The 19,263-nt window shown below is 36.2% G+C and overlaps 1 protein-coding gene across 1 annotated transcript in view; it reads left to right on the top strand.

Annotated features, from left to right (window-relative positions):
- Positions 1 to 19,263, top strand: part of nxn (nucleoredoxin) — a 78,207-nt gene that overhangs the window by 1,353 nt on the left and 57,591 nt on the right. The gene's annotated exons all lie outside the window — the stretch shown is intronic.

The raw sequence follows: 19,263 nt of genomic DNA on the forward strand, positions 1-19,263 counted from the left end.
ATTGTTTTTTTTTTTTTGTATTTGTTAAAAGTACATTCTCGGGTTGTACAATTACACAAATCATTACAATATATCTAGATGATATATTTCTATTGTTTTACTATTAATATTATTTTAAATAAGGGTGTAGCAGTGAGTTTAAATGTTTTTGCTAAGGCCTAAACGAACCTGATTTTTAACAGGCCCGTTTTATGTCATTTATTAAAACAAATCTGATTACTGCATCTCAGAGCACTTTTAATTGAGTTATCCTCTTGCTTATTCAGATGAGATCTTGTGGTTGTGAATATTTCAGCTCTGGTATACCAGTGATGAGAAATAACCTTTATTAAATTTGGACTGCCATCAGAAACGTTAATTAATTTATCATGATTGTCATTCTGAACACTAACTCTGCTTTGCATAATGTGCTGTGTAAATAATGTTGTGTGTTACTGTGGGGTTTACCGCTGTATCATCAGGTTGATATTGTAGTGCAGTATTTTATACTGGGTTTGAGTGTTTGTTTTAATGGATAATACCATTTGGATCATGCTCAGATTTGCCCCTGTGTGCTGGTATCCATTTTGGTCCCCTGCACCAGCTCCTCCTCCTGCAGCATGCCTTGGCACGTCTCACTGACGAGCAAATGATGTGTGTTTAATGGCTCATACCGGTTTACAGTGGCATCAGTGGCAGCCATATATAAATATTTAAGATAAAATCTGCCACCATGCAAAATGCTGATTGTACTGCATGCAGTGTTTTAATAATACAGACTGAGAAATGCTGTGTGTGGTGAGAAGATAATATTGTGTGAGTGTTTTAAGGAAGTATAATTAAATTTAGATTCCTGTTTATGGTTTGTAGAAGTAAAAATGGATTTAGTAATTTACTATTTACATACCATTATTTGTAAAAGGCCTAGGTCTTTTTTTACAATCTGTGCAAACTGTGCAGCTGGTATTTTCATAAGCTTTGAATCTTTTTTTTTTTTTTTTGGCATGTTTGGCATTTTATTTAATGTTTTCCCTTGTGTTTTAGGGTTACATGTGTTGCAAACAAAAGTCACAGATGCAAGAAAAAAACAACAAATAAACAAACAAACCAAAAAAACTCCAACTCAGTCCAAGTCCAACTACAGATATGTCCACATCTCTGCTCTAAATCATGCCTATATATATATATATATTTTTTTTTTACACTGTCCTCTCAAATTTGAAATATATTAGTTTTTGTGTCTTTTATGCTGAATTGCATCTATTCATAGATTCAGTATATTATAAATATCTTCATTGTATGGAAAATAATAATTATTAATTAATAAATATTGTAATATTAAAAGAACAACCGTGTATATAGTAGTAATTGTAATCATGATATACAGAATAGTAAAATAATTATTTATATAGGCAGTGCTATATGTAAAAAATGTGTGTGTGTGACACACACACACACACACACATATATATATATTTTAGAGCCTATAGAGATGATGATAATAATTCTCTCTCTCTCTCTCTCTCTATATATATATATATATATGTATGTATATGTATATGTATATTATTCCAAATATTTTCTGTATGAACTTATTCATACTCTCGTTCATTCAATAATTTTTATTTTATTTCTGCTTATTAGCAATGCTTTAACATTGCAAGCCAAAATGCTTTTGTTGTTAGCAAGGCAGACTAAGACTGAACATAACATTAAAAATAATCTGAACCTATTGTAGGTTGCTGTTACGTGGATCACACACATCTATGATTTGTTCTTGAGTATTATTTAGTTCGTTCTTGGAGGGAGATGTAAATGTCTCGGGCCTGTCCAGATGAGAGTGTTGTTCTGAAGTGAGAACATCTAGCGTCCTGCAGAGCGTCTGAGCTGTGACCGACCAATGTCACGTTCCTGTCCGCAGCCCTAGCATGAGGAATCGTCCTTCCTCTCTTCATGGGAGAGTGCATATAGTGGCTCGTTTGTGTTTGTGTTCTCTGAAGGCTTTAATTGCTGTGTGATGTTGGCCTGCTGCAAAGCATTGCTGAGGTTGTGGGATATTAAGTGGCTCATTTCCCTCTCTCTCCTGGGGCAAGAGAGAGTGTATCGCTTCTGGACTCGACTCTTTGTTTGGAATGAAATACTAGCTTACTTCATACTGTGCAGTGTACACTATATACTACATACTAGTTTTTTAAAATAGTATTATCACATGCCCTCATTATGTTTGTCGCAACCTTATCGTGTTACTTGTTTAATTCAGAAATGGAGTCGAAAGCATTGCATCGTTGGATACAGAATTCCTCATAATTACTCTTCAGCTCATTTTAGACTTTGTAGTTGGTCATCCATGTATTTTATGCTTATAGAAAATAATATGCACTATATAAATGCTGTACACTATAGTCGACTTTTAAAGTGGATCAAAACCTTTCATCAAAGTTGTCCTAAAACCTAAAACCAAAATGCATTCTGGTCGTAGGAAAACTTTGAACTTTTTTTGATCCACTTCAAATGTTGACTACTATGTAGAAACAGTAAGTAGTACATTCCCTCTTCTTTTCCGTTGTTTTTTTTTCTTTTCAGTCTTGTCTTTTTCCGTCTGCTCCATCACCTGGTCTGTCTTGTCCTTTGTCCTGCTTCCCATCAGCCGGAGATTTGCTTACCCAATCACGCAGAGATAAGCCCTCCACACCAAAACAAAGCCCCTAACCATGTTACGACTCTTTTACAAGCTGTTGATTCTGAATTGACTCCGTAACATCTGCATCATGAAGGCAAGTGAGAGATATGATAACCTGCAAAATGTATTTAAATAACCAAGTTAGTTTGAAGTGGAAGTGATTTGGATTTCTGTAAGCACTTGACTTGTCTGTCTGACCCGGGCTGTGTCTGTGGTTTTTTTTTTTTTAATTTGTAATCTGCAATCATTAAAACAGTATGTTCTACTGTGTATAGAATGATTGTGTGTAGCATGAATCTAATCCAGACGTGCTGCATTCGTGACATACCAATGTGGAACATGACAACTGAAAAATTATATTTTACTGTAAAAGTGTCTGAAATGTAGTAAATGCCAACCAGTGTTGCCAAGTCTGTGGTTGTTTTCATGTCCGCGGGTCGAAGCGACAATACCAATAACGTGATATTTAGCCCCTAAAATGCGAATTTTATCAAGGCAACCCTTCCAAAAAACGTATATTTTAATCCCTGGAAGCAATTTTTATCGGGGAACCTCCTAGAAACGCGATTGGGCTAGTTTTGAGAAGCAACTGGGCAGGCTTTGTTGTGAAAACCTGGCAACCCTGATCTGAACGCATGTGCTGGAGATATACTTCTAATTACAGGAGCGTCTTTACTGATCGCATTCGATTTTTTTGCACAGCCGTAGTATACAGTAGGGGAATTTACTGTTAACCATTTATCAGGTAGCATTTTCACAGTATTTTACCGTTAAAATCACAGCTATTTTTTACAGTGTATGGAAAAGAGCAGCTTAAGGGAACGTCAAGGAACGAAGTGAGGAAATAAAAACTGAAACATTTAATTTATTGGATATGGTTACCCAAAATGCTTCTGTTTTCACCTCTGACTGGACCCAGTGTTCGCAGCCATCATCACTGCACTTAATGTCTGCAGCCGATGAGCCGTAGCATATTTATTCTGTGTTTTTCTCTTGTGAAGGGGTCAGAGGAGTTGTGTTTGGTGGTGGGCGTCTGTGCTGGCACTGCCTTACAAGGACACTCGCGTCAGGCGGAGCGTGGAAAGCTGCTCGTAAATCAATTACGGGTTTGGCCCAGTTACTGCCAAAGCCCAGATCTGTAAACAGAGAGCCGGCAGTCTCGCATCCGAGAGAAAGAGGAGTCGTCCTTCTGGAGCTCGGCTGTGCCGCCGTCTCTACAGATTCAGAGACAGCTGCTCGGAGCTTTTGAGATTGCTAAAGGCTGCTGTCATCAGGGTGTCAGTGATCTGATGAAAACGCCGGCGCTCCCCGTTCATCACATATCCTAGGGCCGCACCCCTTCACCAGGATTTGATTTCAAGGCTGGCGGCTAGAGAAAGAGGGCCTTATCTGCAGGTGATGATACCGGCTTCGCTATCAGTGAACGTTACATTTGGCTCAGTGTGACGAACACAGATTTTCTCTCTGCTGAGCGACGCTGTGTGCTGATAATGCTGCTCGGTGGGAAACGCTGAGCTCGGGTTAATTGAGATGGACCTCAGTATGACACACCAAATTCATTTCAGATTACAAAGATTGTGCTTTTTTTACTACATGATGAAATTTGTAACCAATTGGCGTGACCATATGATGCCCTTGTTTTTTTTTTTTTTAACTGGTCATATTTTACACTTATAACAAGTATAATCCTAGTCGGTTTTTTTTTTCTTTTTTTTTACTTTTGGGAAGCCAAACATTAATCACATTGCCAGTAATTATTAATTTTTTTTTTAATGTCTGGTTTTACAGTTCCCAAATTCCTAAAATTCTACTAAAAAACTAAAATGAGTCAATTAAGTGAATTTCAATGGAAATTCAAGTTTATTTGTATAGTGCTTTTTACGATATAAATCGTTGCAAAGCAGCTTTACAGAAAATTTTGTTATCACAACATTATTTATTTTGGATATTCAGAATGAGAAATAAATATTGTAATCCAAATTTTCCAAAATTTACTGTTTTTTTTTTTTGCATTAGATGACAGCAAAGGTAATGGAAGTGTAAAATAGCATAAATTGCTATTGCATAAATTGAAAAAATCTCCAATATCAGATTTGAATATATATGGTACCAATAATTCATGCTTACTAACAGAAGACCACCCACAATCAACATTTGATCAAGATAGAAAGTCATACAGAAATGGTGTGAGATTAAGTAAATATTTTATTTTATTTTACAAACATGTTCTTTTAAGACATGTAAATGTCCGTGTTATGATTTAACAGTCTGCTTAACCTCTTTAAACATGATTCACATCATCATTAGTTCACTCAAAAATGCAAATTTGATAGCTCTTTTAGTCATGTCAATGGCTACCGTCAACTGTTTGGTTACAAACATTCTTCAAAATATCCTCTTTTGTGCTCAGCAGAAGAAAGAAGCTCATACAGGTCTGGAACGACTTGATGGTGAGTATATTTCATGTAAATTTCATTTCTGAGTGTTATGTATATGTGGGTGGTCTAATGTTAATGCGCGTATGGTCAACATGTCATAATCATCATGACTATATTTGAATAATGTGTTTTCTGCAGCTTAATTTTTAAAAATGGAGAGCTGCCTGGAAAGGAGGCTCTCTGTTTGAGTTTGTCAACAACGTTCGACACACTCTTATCTCAGAAGATCAAAGAAAATCCTGTTTTTCCAAATATATTGCCTAAAGCTATAGCGGTTGTTACACTCAGAGAAGTGTGCTTGTCTGTCTGTGACCCTGTTGAACCTACAGATTCTCGCAATTGTATGACAAGAGATTATGTAAGGAGTGTGTGTGTAATTGCTAGCAATATTCTGCAGAGCTTTATGAACAGCACTGACCAAATTTAACTCTTTACGGCGGACTAGATTTACACCTCCATTCGGTCCCCATTGTGTCTTTCTCACTGGAAGCACAGTAACGTTGTGAATGGTTACAATGGGAGTGTGGACGTGGTGAATCCTAGTGGAGGACTGGTTTCTTAGGTTTTTAGTTACCTATTGAGACTAGATGAAAACAGGCGGGGAAAGGACAGCGCTTAATCTCAGGCAATGTGAGACCGTCCTGTTCCCAGCAGTCTGTAGAGGGAAAATACAACAATAGCTGTCAAGCTGTGACCCCGGACAAGTTTGTCAACCATGAATAAGCTACAGATGATAGTCTAGCTTGACGGAAACAGGACTTTCTGTCCATTTATCACCTTGTGGCTTGGGTGCAAAATTTGCAAGAACACTGAAAGTGGACCACAGAGAAATGTGCAGAGATTTCATCTTCAGCACAACATCAGATTAAAGCCTGTGATGACTCAGTGGGCCAGATTTATTACCGGGTTAATTTAGAGTCTGCAGTCATTTTAGGAATGTTGAGGCCAGCTTTTCTGAGCAAGTCAGAGTAAACACTGCAGTCCCATTATTTTGTAGGGAGGACTGAAGCCAGAAACATGCTCAATGTCAATGGTTTTTAAATGGGGGTCCGGGAAAAAGTTAAAAGTCCTGTATTTTAAAATATTAGATTTATATTGCTTTCTGAAGCCTGTTTGGAAATCATGAGATCCATTGGGAATTATTGTATTCAGTTGGCCAAGTTATTCAATTTATTCAATTTTTTGAGAGTAATAAATAAATAAAAATATAATAAAATATATTATTGTGTATTATTAAACTGAAAATATTTATCTTCAGAGATAGCTAACTGTACTGTAGTAGGTTGAAACACACACACACACACACACACACACACACACACATTGTCTGCTTGGTATAAAATAAAAAGAAATAGACCTAGTTCACCCAAAAGTGATTGTGGAAAATACTATGGAAGTCAATGGGGACTATCAATGTTTTCTTTCTTTTTTTTTCAAAATATCTTCTTTTGTGTTTAGCAGAAGAAATAAACTTATACAAGGTTGAAACAACGTGAGGGAGAGTAAACGATGACAGGATTTCCATTTTTGTTGAACCATGCCTTTAATAATTTCTTCTGACTTTAGTGCAGTGAGAACATAGACCACACTGTATATTTTATTTAGAAATGTAGTAAAAACCTTAGTTTAATAGAAATGTTTTGTATTTGAATATGTTTAAAAATTTATTCTTGTGATGCAATGCTGAATTTACAGCATCATTCCTCCATTCTTTAGTGTCACATGATCTTTCAGAAATCATTATAATATGCTGATTTGTTGCTTAAGAAACATTCCTTATTAATATGAGTGTTGAAAAAAGTTGTGCTGCTTAATATTCAATGGCATGTTTTTGTGCTAAACCTTGATTCTTTAAATGGAAATGTCAAAAAACAGCATTTTTTTTGAAGTAGAAATCTTTCTTTGCTGTCACTTTTGATTATTTGGCATCATGGCAGTCGTCGGCCTGACCAAGAAAATCATAAAAAAGAATTAACAATTTATGCTAATAATGCTTAATATGGCATCCTTTGTGGCAATGCAGAGAATACAGCTTCATTCTTTGCATAGAATGAGCAGCTTGTGAGAAACATCTGAGGAAAATAACATTTATTATTTATGAGCTGACTTCGAAGCTGCAGTACAATAGAGCCGTGGAGTCAATACTGTGCTCATATTGGCAAAAAACACCATGGGAAGTTTAATTTGGTAGACACTGTATGTTCTTTAACACTTCTTCTCTGCTCATCATCTTTTTGTCATGTAATAACTTTTGCAGAGATTGGTTCTTAATCCCTTCCATTTTTTTTAAGTGATGGTTGTGCTGACTTTCACGTATCTGTTCCTCAGAAGTGCGCATGCTGTCATCGGAGAGGATGGTTGAAAGGATGCACAAATGACTCTTTCATGTGGACGAAATAAGTATCAGATGCAACAGAACCAGAGATGTTGAGAGTAACCATCCCAGCATGTTTGAGGACAGCTTAAAGTGATGTTGCATGCATTAATGCTGTACAGGGCCGTTTTGATCTCTGTGATCCCACAGATGTGATCTTATCAATGCTGTCGTAGAGTCAGTGATTCAGTGATGGTGTGTGGTGGCTGCTTGCCCGATGGTTTAGTGTTGAAGTGCAGCACAAACATGTCGACCGTCTCTCCTTGCAGTCTGGCACCTTCACAAACTGGCGCCGACCCTGCTGTGAATCTGCTGTTGATTTGAGTGAGCGTGGAGAGAAATGAACAGTTTTTTTGTCTTGTCTTACCACAAAGTGAGAAATCCTGCCACAGTGTTGCTAGATTGACATTTACTAGAATGACTTTCTTGCTTTCAGTTTGCTATTTGTAGGATGTTTCTTTGGTGAAACGCAAAATAATTTTTTTTTTGAAAGTGCTGAGGTTTATATTTTCTAAAACCATTTTTTTTTACTATAAAGTGCAAAAAAAAAAATTAGTCTATACTAGGGAAATTGTAGGACCCCAAAATATAATATTCACACCATCATAAGCTATGAAGACAGCTAAATATTTTCATTAAAATAATTTTTTTATATAAATATTTCTTTTTTTTTTAAACATTTAAGTTATTAATATATATTTAATGAAATAAATGCATAAGCTAATATTTTAGGTAAACATAACTTTATTTTTTTATTTTTTTTAATGAATTTAAACATTTCGTTTAATATGAACTTTTACATAATCATTTTGTTAAACATTTAAGTAAACATTAACTTATTAATTTATTTGAACAAGTTTATTTTGTTAAACATTAAACTTGGATGTTCAAAAAAAAATGTTTGTGTACATAAATGGTTAACAAAATAATTATTTAAATGATAATATTAACTTAAAATAATTCAAAATGAAAAGTTGTTTACTTGAAACATTAACTTGTGCATTTATTTTGTTATTATTAACATTAAACTTAGATAAGTTAATATTTTGAGTAAACAGCCTTTTATTTTTTATTATTTTAAACATTTGTTAACATTAGTTTTTTTTAGAATTAATTTGTTAAATTAAGTAAACATATTAACTTTTTATTTATTTGAACATATCTAAGTTTAAAGTTTAACAAAATAAAAACTAAAAACTTTTTTTAATATTTTTAATACATTTTTATTAACTTTTGCATATTTTGTTAAACATATAAAATATTACCTATTTATTTTTATTTTTTTTAAACATTTAAGTTGCAATATTAGCTTTTATGTATTTATTTTATTTTTATTTTTTTAAACATATATTTTATTCGTTTATTATTTTACTGAAGCATATTTAAACATGTGTCTCTGTAAAACCCAGTCAGTTTTAAGACATGAAGAGCTTTCATGTGTTGTTTTAATATACAAAAAAATATTGTCTGTTCCCAGCCATCATTCTGCTGGAGGAAATGGAGGCAAAAAAGACTGAATATCTCAGAACTCCAAAACCACTGACGTCTTAATTAAGGGGCTTGACGCCTGGGATGAAGATCTTCATTTTTTGGCCTTGAGATCAAAAAACGCCACAGTGGAAATATGTAATTAAGGGTTTTATCACAGTTTACCCTCTGCTAAATTCCCTCAAAGTATTAATCCAGTTGGCCTTTTTCTTGTCAGAATTGCCCAAAGCTATAAAAACCAGAGTGCATTTGTGATTAACAAGAACCAAATTGAATGAGTCATGGAGGTTGATGAAACGTTATATAACCCTAGTGCATGAACTCTGTCACATAGCCTGCAGAATGAACCGGGAGCATGTTTCTCCTGCGGTAAGTGGTAAGATCTTGGGCCTCACCAAATCCTTCTAATCGCTTCATCTCAAGTGGATTACAGCCGATTAGCGCCTCTGGAGTCTTCAGAGTGACCCCTTGATCCGGATGGCTCTGCTTGTCCCCTTACCTCTGAGGGACGAGACCCGCTCTGACCTGAAGTGACTCCTGTGTGTCAGGCGCTCTCCACCGTCTTTGTTGGGCTTTTCTCTTGGTGACTTAGACAGATGTTAGATTTGGAGAGAAGCTGACTGGTGTACAGGCTGGGAAATTAGCACCAGCTAAATGCAATTTTGTTTTCACAGTGGCGGTTAATTTTGTGGGCGATGTGTTTCTCATGTTCCTTTGACAAAAATAGCTGTTGTTTAGATGCAGTGTTGTGCTCCTGTTGACGTAACATATTATATTTAGAAGCTTGTTTGACTGTTCGTCTCAATCTTCTGTGGTGTTCGTGGCTGTCAGCCGTTTCTCAGAGCTGAAATTGTAGCTTATGTTAAAGTTTTAGCTCACCAAGGCTGCATTTTTTTTTTATCGAAAATACAGTAAAACAGTAGAATTATGAAATACTATTACAATTTAAAATATCTTTTTTCTTTTTGAATATTTTAAAATGTATTTTATTGCTGTGATGTCAAATCTATCCATATCTGTTGTGCTGCTTAATATTTTTGTGGAAACCATGATCATTTTTAATCATTTTAATGAATAAAAAGTTCAGAAGAACAATGTTTATTTGAAATGGAGAATATTTCCATAATGGTACACATATTTGTCCCTTTTGAGTAACTTAAGGTATCGTTGCTAATTAAAAGTATTAATGTCATTAAAAAGGCAAAACAAGCAAACAAATACATATATTACCACTTAAAAATTGGGGTCAATAATCCCCTCCCCCATTTTTCTTGTTTGAGGGGCGTAAATTAGTTTTTCCTTTTAGTTTATTTATTTATTTTTTATTAAATGTACGTGTGTGTGTGTTTTGTTTGTTTGTTTGTACTGGGTTTCAAAACTAGTGAACGGAAGCTCATAATCTGGTTTGAATCCACTTCAGGCAAGAGACAGTGTGAATTCAAAGACAGTTCAGTTATACGGTATGTATGTGTTTCCTGGAATTATTTTTTTTAATGCATTTATTTAATGAATTTTTTTAATTACATTTAAAATATTTCCTATGTGGAGTCATGTTATATGAAGCCTACTTCAATTGAAAAATTAAAAACAGCTGAAAATGTCTGCATTCATCAGCTAATGGGCATGATGGTAAAGTTAATTTTCCAATCTGATCATGTAATAGTGTGACTGTATCTAAAGGAATCAGACTGTTATGCCTCTTTAACATAATATCCAAATGTTCCTCACAGGCTTGTGCTTGTGCTGTTGAACTTCGGCCAATAAACCAAAAATATTAAGCGCTGGCTTCTGAAGGCTTTACGTCTGTTAGTGTGGTTTTTATTTTGCAGAGGTTATTGCTAGTCCTGCACGCTTCTCCTGTTTCAGCTTTAACAGTTTGAGGGGCTTTATGTGCGTGCAGACCCAAAGCTGTTTATTGTATCAAGGTGCAAGTGTGGCTAATAACGGGACCGAGGTGCTGCCCTACAGCATGTACATCATCTTTAACAGCATGGAGGAAACAGGACATTGTGCCGCTGACCCTGAAATTAGCTCTATTTTATAATGTCTCAAAAAGTGTCCACTTTCCAATAAGCGAAAACATTAAAGGACGTTTCCACAGTCTGTCATTGCTTTTCTTTTCTTTTTATTAGTATATCATCTGCAAATGTGTTTTTGACATTTGTGCAGAAAGTGCTTGCAGCCGTTGGAACCTGGAAGTATTTCCCACTGGATGCTTTGGTTGTATAGTGTCAAATAAAATTCCATCTGCTTTTTATTGACCTTATTATACGTCTGGTGTTTCGACGAAGGATGTCATACAATCCTTGCCCAGTACGCACTCAAAAAACCACTGTCCTGAGCTTTCTTTGGGAAAATCCTCTTTATTTTTTAAAGCGAAAGAAAACCATGCAAATCCTCTTGTGTAATGCATCTCATTTCTTTGGGATTGATGTTATCAAATTGCACATGAATGCAGGGCTATCGGTAGTGTGTGTTGGCACAGCCAAGCAAGTAGGACAAGCCTCATAATTGAGTTTTCTTGCAGTGTGGTTTGGACTCACAGCAGACTGAACTGCTGCTCTGACAACTGTGAGCCTTTAGTACTTCACAATTGGTGTCTTGTGATTGAATTTTGGGAAACGACGGAGAATTTCCAGAATGCAGGGCAGTAAGTGTGTGCTAAAATGAAAAGTTAAGAACCGACTGAGTTTTAGTAGAAGTTATTTAGGGGTATTCTGGGTAGGCCAAGGTGGCGTTCACAGGGAATGAACGGAAGACGGTCATTTTCAATGACTGTTGACAATTTCCACCGTAATTAGCTGTGAGTTTTTAAAAAGTTGAGAAAAGTTTGATCTTATTTTTCAAGGCATTAAGAGAATAGTTTACCCAAAAATGAACGTTTGCTAAACATTTACTCCCGATCAGACCATCCAAGATTTAGATGAGTTTGTTTCTTCATCAGAACAGATTTGGAGAATGTAACATTACTGTGGTGAATGGGTGCCGTCAGAATGAGAGTCCAAACAGCTAATAAAAACATCACAATAATCCACAATCCAACTCCAGTCCATCAAGAGCTGTGTGTTTGTAAGAAACAAATCCATAAAAATGTTTTAACTTTGAAATTTTGTCCATAGTAAAAAAAAAAAATAATAAAAAAATCCATCCCTGTTGTCCTGTCATTTAAAACATGTTAAGAACCATTTTGACTGTATTCGATTGTAATTGGTGCCTGATCTGTGCATATTTCTCTCCTGATTCAGAGGATATGTCCTTTTCACTGAAGGAAGTGTTCTTATGGATTATAGATTTGTATTCTAGCTGGAAGCAATTTGTCGATTACAAGTACATAGCTTTTCATCTCACAAGACTTTAATAAATGGACTGGACTGTTTGATCATTTTGATGTTTTTATCATTCTTCTGACGGCACCCATTCACTGCAGAGGATCCATTGGTGAGCAAGTGATATAATGCTACATTTCTCTGTTCTGATGAAGAAACAAACTCATCTACATTTTGGATGGCTTGAGGGTGAGTACATTTCAGCGTATTTACAGTCTTGGATGAATTATTCCTTTTTGACCCCATTTGTAATTTGAATTTTAAAAGCTATGGCGAATGAAATTACTGTGGGTCAAAACAAGGGCTTGTGAACTTTCACGACAAAATGTATTTCACAAGCTTGTTGCTTTGAGACCTGAAATAATGTGCTGCGCAGGAGATGAATTGTCTCCTTCCAGCTGTTGTTCTACTGAGGAGTCGCTCGATTGAGGATCATGAAGTGACACTGAGAAATGATTGTTCACAAACACAGCTGGGATGAGCATTAAAAAAAAACAAAAAAAAAACATGTTTGGAGTGTTTTTCTACACTCCCTAAATTCACATGCCGCTCATATTCAGATAAGTAGTTTTTCACCCAAAAAAAATTCTGAATACAATCTAGAATCATTTTCTGGCATTATCATGCTATCACTTATTCAGCATTTCTGGTTTGTGTTGAGGGTATTCTGGAAAATGGATTAATCTGGTATTTCAGGAATAATTTTGTGTTCTAGTTTTTGGAGTAAATGAAGCGCAAGAATCACAGGCTTTTTCCATCAGAGCGGTGGCAACAGTCGGCGGTCACCTCCCACTGAGAGTGAACCGTGGGGAGTCTGTGTGACTTCGTGGATGGCCGTAAACGCTGTTTTGATTAATCATTTTCTCTACAGCTTTTGAAACTGAGGGGGAATTGATCCCGAGGCCGGGTGAAATGAAAGGGTTTATCAGCTTAAGGCGATTGTACGAGCACGAGAGGTTGCATCTTTTGAGAGCGTTCTGGATAGATGTGTCCGGGCAATTAGAGACGCTTTGTACGTCTGTGAGATTACGTCTGCTGTGGAAAAGCGTAGCGTGTCCCATTTCTGTTTAGCATTGTTGGTGCAGGTTAAACATTAAGCCAGATGTCGATGCTTGTGTTTAATGTGTGTAGTTCTCAAGCAGATATACTGAGAAGTGGAAGTTATACAGTTTGTCATTGTTCAACTTTGTGAACTTATTCTGTTGACGTTTTGAAGAATCTGCCTTTTCTGGTGAATTATTTATTTGGCTAGTTCTGACCGTCTGTTTAATCTGTTTCTGTCTGTCTAAATTTGTCTAAATCTGTCTGTCTAATCTGTATTCATCTAAATCTCTCTGTATAATCTTTATCTATCTGTTTGTTTCTCTAATCCAGAGTTTTTCCTGGCTCAAAATGAGGCGGAGGTGATACCCTCCTGATCATATCCCTTCAACTGGCTGAAATGAGCACTTTTTTACACAAAAACGCATTTTAGGTGCTATAATAATTATATGATAGAACAAAATGTAAATTATAAAGTTACATTTTACAAAAACAAACCTGTTGAACATGAAATTAAATAAAACATACCAGCTTTTGTAGCATAGGTCAACATATAACATTAGTTTGTTAAACATTTCATGAAATTGAAAATCTTGATCCACTCCTTATAGTCTCCTGGTCCTCAGTGCATTGATTTAATATACATTTATCCACTTTCTAGATAACAAATATTTTTTTACAACCTTATGTGAATTCTTCTGATTCATCATGCAATCGCAGCAGGCTAATAGGTGAATTAGGACTAACATTAGCACCAAGCTAAAACTTTATCAAATTAATAGTAGGCTTTTACTCAAATCTCGCTTCAAACCAGCATCGAGAGTTTGTAATTACCTATTTGTAGTTATTTATACTAAGCCTCCAGCTTGGCATTCTACAAATCTCATTAAAATAACATACAAACCATATACTATTGTGATCGTGTGTTATATTGGGCCTTATGAAATCTGTTCTATTTTTTTACAAATTCCATTATAATTTTTCTAGAATCCTTTTTAATGGTTAAATTACATACATTACATTTAGGGCCCTATGCCCTATGACCATATGTTTTATTATTACCAAATTCTGTGTTGTAGGTAATAATTATGTCTAATTATTTGAATGCATAAAAACAACTTCACATTTATTCTTATAATAGCCTTGTGAAAAGTTTTATCATTCTGTGTTATCAGAGGAAGGCATAAAATATAACTTTAATTTATCTTTCAATTTCAAGTTTTCCTTTCTCTTTGGAGTGTTACAAGCTGTTCGTGAATGGATACGATTCCTAAAGTTGCAAAGACTAAGGTCTCAAACCCAAATAGATATTCTTTATAAAAGTTAAGACTCGTCCATGCCCTCCTAAAACACCTCATTTAAACAAGCCCCCATATGTCTACGTCAGGGTGTGGAAAGATTTGCATAACATCGCACAAATTGTCATTTCTCCGATCACAAATGCAGACATGGTTTTATGTTAATACGGTGTGATGCAATGCATAAAAAGACAGTATAACCCATTATAATCAGTAATTATGTCCCCACTGGATGCTACAAATGCCTTGTTTGTAATGGGTTTTATTGTTTTTGTCTCGTCGGGCTGGGACACGGCATCACAGTATGGTGAGAGGAATAACATTTCACGCTTGAGGTTTTCGGCCAATCACAATGCACAGGATAGCTGGCCAATCACAGCACACATTGCTTTTCAGAACGATGAGCTTTGTAAAAATCGATGCGTTTCAGAAAGGCGGGGCATAGAGGAGAAACAATAATGTACCTTATGTGGAAAATAATGTTTTTTTTAACCTTAATCTGCATATATGCATTTCATTACACCAAATAATCATAAAATAAGTCATATGACCCTTTTAAAATTAAACTTTCTTTTTTTTGGCAAACAAAGGGAATTTACTATTCAAATTAAAACATGGAAGAAATGTTGTGTGATCATTTATTTAAAAAATAAAGTTTTAATAATTTTAGAAGTATGTACATTCTGCTGAACAAAAGTAATATATTTCTGCTGCGATGTATTCAAGTTAAACCATACTTTTATTTTGTCGGGTTGCTGTGAATACCTTTATAATTTTATGTGTATGTCATATGATGCTAGTTTTACTCAAATGAAATGGTAAAATACTCATGAAGTGACTTTCAGAGCAGTTCTGGAGATATTGTCCATGTATATGTCTTAATTTAGTGAGACGACAGATGGGGAAATCACCGCGATTAATATATAATTCTCTATGCATGAAAACCCTGTAATCTGTTTATGTCTGTCTGTCTGTCTAACTTTCTATACAAAATATTGGTCTCTATCTGTCTATACAAAACATCAGCCTCTGACTGCCAATAAAAAATATTTATCTCTTTGTCTATGCAAAATATCGGCCTTCGTTTCTTTGTCTGTTTATACGAAATATCAATCTTCATCCGTCTGTCTGTCTGTCTGAAGAAAATATCAGTCTTTGTATATCTCTGGCTAAGTGTCTATACAAAATACTGGTCTTTGTTTGTCTACAAAATAGAAGTCTCTTTATCTTCCTGTCTGTCCGTCTGTCCGTATAATATGTATTTTTCTGTCTTTCTACATCTGTCTGTATTCCTGCTTTTCTACACAAAATATCTTTCCAATTCCATGTCTGTTGATACTAAATATCAGTCTGTCTCCATTTGTCTCCCTTTCTGTCTAAAAGTCTGTTTATCTGCCTGTTTGTTTGTGTGTTTATCCGTCTGTCTGCCTCTCTATACAAAAAAATGTATGTTCTAAGCAGATCTTTCTGTCTAGATTTAATTCTGTCTCATTGTCGATCTGCTTCTTGCCTGTCTAATTCCTTGAGTTGTCGATCAAGATCTGCTTGTCTAATTCTGATTATCTGTCTGCTTGCCTGTCTATCTAGATTTGTGTGTACTGTATATAGGTTTATCTAGATCTGTTTATTAATATCTGTCTCAGTAAATGCATGAATGCATTTCGAGTTCTAAAAGTCTATTTAGAGCCTGCTATTGTTCTCTTGTTAACGTCAGAATGGTGAGTAAAGCTGGGGTGGCAGCTGGCCTCTCATTAACCCTGCGGCTCCTTCACCCAGCGCAGGTGAGCGTGTCCTTCACCACCTGTTCATTCCTCCAGCAGCTTTAAAACGCTCTTCAGACCAGTCGGTTTGGCCCTGGATGCTTCTTCTGCCTCTCATTCCCTCTGCTATTCTGTTTCTGTATGCATCAGTAGCTGCTGATGGAGCGGTGGTTCGGCTCTGGATGGGGTGAATGTGCAGCTTGTTTGTTTATAGAAAGAGAGGCCATGTGTAAGGACCGCCTGTTTGACTGCCAAATGCTGCTTTGCCTCTTCTGCCTCCAATAGGACATGGGAAGGTTTTTTTTGAGGCTGTAACAGTATAATATAAGCAACAGCTGCTAGCGGGATTGAAAACCAGCTAGAAACTGATGTTCATAAGGAATTTCAACAATGATGAAAGCTTTAATTTTTGTATGATGCAACACTTTAAGATATAAAGTCTATAAATTCAATGAATAAGGAAAACATTAAAATTAGTTTGATATAATTTTAGTTTAAGCAATTTTACAGGGCTACAACTTCTGTTGTAGCATCTATGTCTATATAGTATGATTAAGATTAGTTGTAACATTGTTATTATCTTTAACTAAACCCATAAAAACTTAATTGAAATAAAGCTGGAATAAAATTTGGTGAAAATTTGAAATATTAAGTAGGCAATTAACTGAAATAAAATCAGCACTAAAATCACAGACGTACATAACAAAATTCCTAAAACATGAAATGAAAGCAAACTGAAAATATAAAAATAAAAGCTAATTCAAAATATCACTAAGTCAAAATATTATATTGAATGTGGTTCTTAATTCCCTGCTTGCATCTGCTTAAAAAAGAGAAAGTTTCCCAGCACATAACCTTGAATTACTATGCTTTCATTAAGGCCAGAAGGGCTTTGCAGACCAAACCATTTCAGCATTTTCTGTCACGGAAACTTAGTCAGGGATGTCCTGTTGAGGATGCTGGCTGCCAGGAGAGTACGGGTTACCGAAACCTGGCATCCTCTACAAACCACGTCCCTATTACTGAGCAAGGCTATTAACCTCGAATGACCTGCAGTGACTCAAGCTCTTCTAGAAGATCTCTGCGTAATCGCTGCTCTTAGAAGGTTGCATTGAATAGAGACTACGACCAGCACTGCTTGTGTGGGTGGCACTATGTGGGGGAGGGTGGATGGGTATTAGTAAAATGCCTAAAATCCTCACTTTAATAACCCATAAGCCCCTTAACGCTAATTACAGCTTGATACACTAATCAGTGTCTGTTTTCGTTCCTCTGCTGCAGAGTAGTACAAATACTGCAGAAATCCCCTCAAATGGGAACAAGGCGTCAAACTGTTGTATGTATAGCTGCAGTCTTGTGTAGCCGTAGACATTCATCCGAGATCATATCTCCTGTTTCTTATTCCTGCAAAGCTCTGTTAGATGAAATATTGCAGAGGTCAGGATTGTACACTTGAAGATAGGGCTGAACAAATAATCGAAAAGTAATCAAAACCGAAATTTAGAACCTCTAACCGATATAATTTTCCCATGTCGGTTATTTCGATTATTTCCTGTTAATACTTCCCCCTTAGTCAGTGGCATAAAAGCAAAACACGGAGGTGAACGCCGGTTCAACACATATGGTGCGCGAGTGGTGAGCCTTAACTCTTCACTAAACTTTGTCAGTTGTATTTGTTTTATGGTTAGGACGTTCAAGCGATTAGACGATCGGATGTGTATTATTATATCGAGCTCCCATGTTCACGCAGCTGCATTGTGGCACGAAAACGCATAGCTGTGAAGATTGCGCGCACAGAGGAATGCAGTTGTCAGCGCTGTCCTGTGATTCATCACTAAAGTATCTTAGAATCTCAAAACCTATTATAGCATATTTTTCTACTTTTGAAGCAACTAGGCTATTTACAACCCCTAGCTTCACAATAATATAGAGACGGTATGACTAATTCACACACGCAATCACTCGTACTGGTACTGTTTACCTTTAATCTTTATTTATCTCTTACACCGAGCAATAATATGTAAGAAATGTTACGATCATACATAAAATAACTGCTGATAGTGAGCTATGATCGTTCTTTCAATGGGAAAAAATATCCCACCTTTACTAGTCGATCTCAACCATCTGGCTGAGGCCAGTCTAAAAAGACGCTCAGGACAGTTGACAGAACGCTGCTGCGTGTCGACACGAAAGCGTATCATTTTCACGTGTTAAGCCTTGCCAGTTGCAAATGTTACCATTCAAAAGACTTTAAAGCATTCAAACACAAGATGCGGAAAAGCTGAACAGAGTAGCTGGTTACTCCACGCGCTGTGCTCGGTGCGCACGTGAAGAGAGCCGCGTCTCATAGACAGCAACACTGAACCGACCTCTCGTTTGCAAAGTTTTCCTTTAAGTTCCTCCTGCACCTCAACGAACAAAAACAAATCGCAGTTTAAACAAACAGAAAAGGATGTGTAAGAACCCACTTCAGCACCGCGTTGTTCTGGTGTTCAGGGCTCACGCAGAGAGAGGCGTCCCAAAACACTTGAACACCGAATTTGTCTGTTTTTGCTCTTGTACCGACAAATAAATAAAACATATGTGAAAATACCCGTCTTGGATAGTGTGTTCGAAAAAACTGTCAGTTATGTCTTAAGTTAAAGTAAACAGTTGAGAAAAAAATCTTATGTGTATTATATTGGATTCATTCATTGTCTCTTAAAGTGACCTCGCCTAATAGGGCTTGGGCGCCGCGTTGCATTCTGTTACGTGGCGAGCATGTTGATGAACAAATAAACAGAACGAACATACAAATTAAACACTTTCAAACAGGGCCCACTGGTACAACCTGAACCGGGGCCCCGCAAGCCCCAACTATGGCCCTGTTTACAGTACAA

The sequence above is a fragment of the Carassius carassius genome, chromosome 28, assembly GCF_963082965.1.
Source record: "Carassius carassius chromosome 28, fCarCar2.1, whole genome shotgun sequence".
NCBI classification, from domain to species: Eukaryota; Metazoa; Chordata; class Actinopteri; order Cypriniformes; family Cyprinidae; genus Carassius; species Carassius carassius.